The following is a 2500-nucleotide window of genomic DNA, read 5'->3' on the forward strand; positions in this document are numbered from 1 at the left end:
GGCTACACCAGGTCACCAGGTTGTCAGCTTCCCACCTATAGTCAGACTCATCCCCACCAGAGATCAGCCCAATGAGGGTGGTGTCGTCCGACAAACTTCAAGAGTTTGACGGACAGATGATTGGAGGCGCAGCTGTTGGTATACAGGGAGAAGAGCAGTGGGCAAAGGACGCAGCCCTGAGGAGTTCCCGTGCTGATGGACCTGGAGTCAGAGACTTCTGTTCCCGGCTTAACGCACTGCTTCCTGTCAGAGAGGAAGTCTGTGATCCACCTGCAGGTGGAGTAGGGCACGTTCAGCTGGAAGAGCTTGTCCTGAAGCAGGGCAGGGATGATGGTGTTGAAGGCAGAGCTGAAGTCCACAAACAGGATCCTGGCGTAGGATGCTGGGGCGTCCACATGCTGTAGGGTGAAGTGGAGGGCCATGTTAACTGCGTCGTCCACAGACCTGTTGGCTCTGTAGGCAAACTGAAGGGGGTCCAGGAGAGGGTCTGTGATGGCTTTGAGGTGTGCCAGGAGCAGGCGCTCAAAAGACTTCATTACCACAGATGTAAGGGCGACCGGTCTGTAATCATTTAGTCCTGTTGGCCTTAGCTTTTTGGGCACAGCGATGATGGTGGAGGACTTGAGACAGGCTGGTACATGGCATGTCTCCAGGGAGGTGTTAAAGATGTTGGTGAACACCGGAGACAGCTGGCCAGCGCAGTGCCTGAGGGTGGCTGGAGAGACAGAGTCCGGCCCGGCTGCTTTGCGTGGATTCTGCCTCTTGAAAAGCCCATTAACTTCTCCCTCCTGAAAGGAGAGAGTCGTTTCTGTAGTATGGGTGGGGGATGGGGCCTCTTGGGTGGGAAGGGGTGGTTCAGGACAGTCCAATTGTCTTTCAAATCTACGGTAGAACTCGTTCAGGTCGTTGGCTAGGCGGGAGTCGTTAGTGGTGTGGGGCGCTCTGGGTTTGTAGTTGGTGATGTGCCTGAGCCCTTTGGCAGACAGAAGCAGCGTCGTTAGTAGAGAACTGGTGTTTTAGTGTCTCTGAGTACAGTCGTTTAGCCTCTCTCACCGCTTTGCTAAACCTGTTCTTCGACTCCTTGAATCTGTCTCTATCCCCACTCCTAAACGCTTCCTCCTTCTCCAACCTCAACCTTTTGAGCTTTGCTGAGAACCAGGGCTTGTTGTTGTTAAAGTTCACCCTGGTACGTGTTGGGATACAGCAGTCCTCACAGAAGCTGATGTACACAGCCTCTGTGAGTTCATCCAGACTATTGGTAGCAGTCGTGAACATATCCCAGTCAGTACAGTCTAAGCACGCCCGCAAATCTTCCACAGCCTCACTGGTCCACTGTTTAGATGTCCTCACAGCAGGTTTACAGAGTTTTAGTTGCTGCCTGTATGCACGAATCAGGTGGACCAAGGGAGTTCTGTGCGAGCCGAACAGCCCCGTGACCCACAAGAGAAACATCCCCGCCAAATTCGAGCGTTTGACGGGGTCTATCCGTGAAAAAATATTCACGTTTTTGAGTGCACATGCATTTCTGCTGCAAATGCCTCTGGAAGTTTCATGCCGTTCGTATGCCAATTGTGGCAACACGAAAATGACCCGTTTTCCCATTCCGAGGGATTTCTGTGCGACCCTAACAGCCCCGTGAGCCACAAGAGACACATCCCCGCCAATTTCTAGCGTTTCACGGGGTCTATCCGTGAAAAATATAGACGTTTTTGAGTGCACATGCATTTCTGCTGCAGATGCCTCTGGAAGTTTCATGCCGTTCGTACGCAATGTGGCAACACGAAAATGACCCCTTTTCCCATTCCGAGGGATTTCTGTGCGACCCTAACTAACAGCGCCCGTGAGCCACAAGAGAGACATCCCCGCCAATTTATAGCGTTTCACGGGGTCTATCCGTGAAAAATATAGACGTTTTTGAGTGCACATGCATTCCTGCTGCAAATGCCTCTGGAAGTTTCATGCCGTTCCTATGCAATGTGGCCACACAAAAATGACCCGTTTTCCCATTCCGAGGCATTTCTGTGCGACCCTAACAGCCCCGTGAGCCACAAGAGAGACATCCCCGCCAACTTCTAGCGTTTGACGGGGTCTATGCGTGAAAAATATTAAAATTTTTGAGTGCACGTGCCTTTCTGCTGCAAATGCCTCTGGAAGTTTCATGGCGTTCCTATGCAATGTGGCAACACGAAAATGACCCCTTTTCCCATTCCGAGGGAGTTCTGTGCCACCCTAACAGCCCCGTGAGCCACAAGAGACACATCCCCGCCAATTTCTAGCGTTTCACGGGGTCTATCCGTGAAACATATAGAAGTTTTTGAGTGCACATGCATTCCTGCTGCAAATGCCTCTGGAAGTTTCATGCGGTTCGTACGCAATGTGGCAACACGAAAATGACCCGTTTTCCCATTCCCAGGGATTTCTGTGCGACCCGAACAGCCCCGTGAGCCACAAGAGACACATCCCCGCCAATTTCTAGCGTTTCACGGGGTCTATCCGTGAA

The sequence above is a fragment of the Petromyzon marinus genome, unplaced genomic scaffold (assembly GCF_048934315.1).
Source record: "Petromyzon marinus isolate PM22_M1 ecotype Great Lakes invasive population unplaced genomic scaffold, UKy_Petmar_22M1.pri1.0 PM_G_Scaffold_8, whole genome shotgun sequence".
Lineage (NCBI taxonomy): Eukaryota > Metazoa > Chordata > Hyperoartia > Petromyzontiformes > Petromyzontidae > Petromyzon > Petromyzon marinus.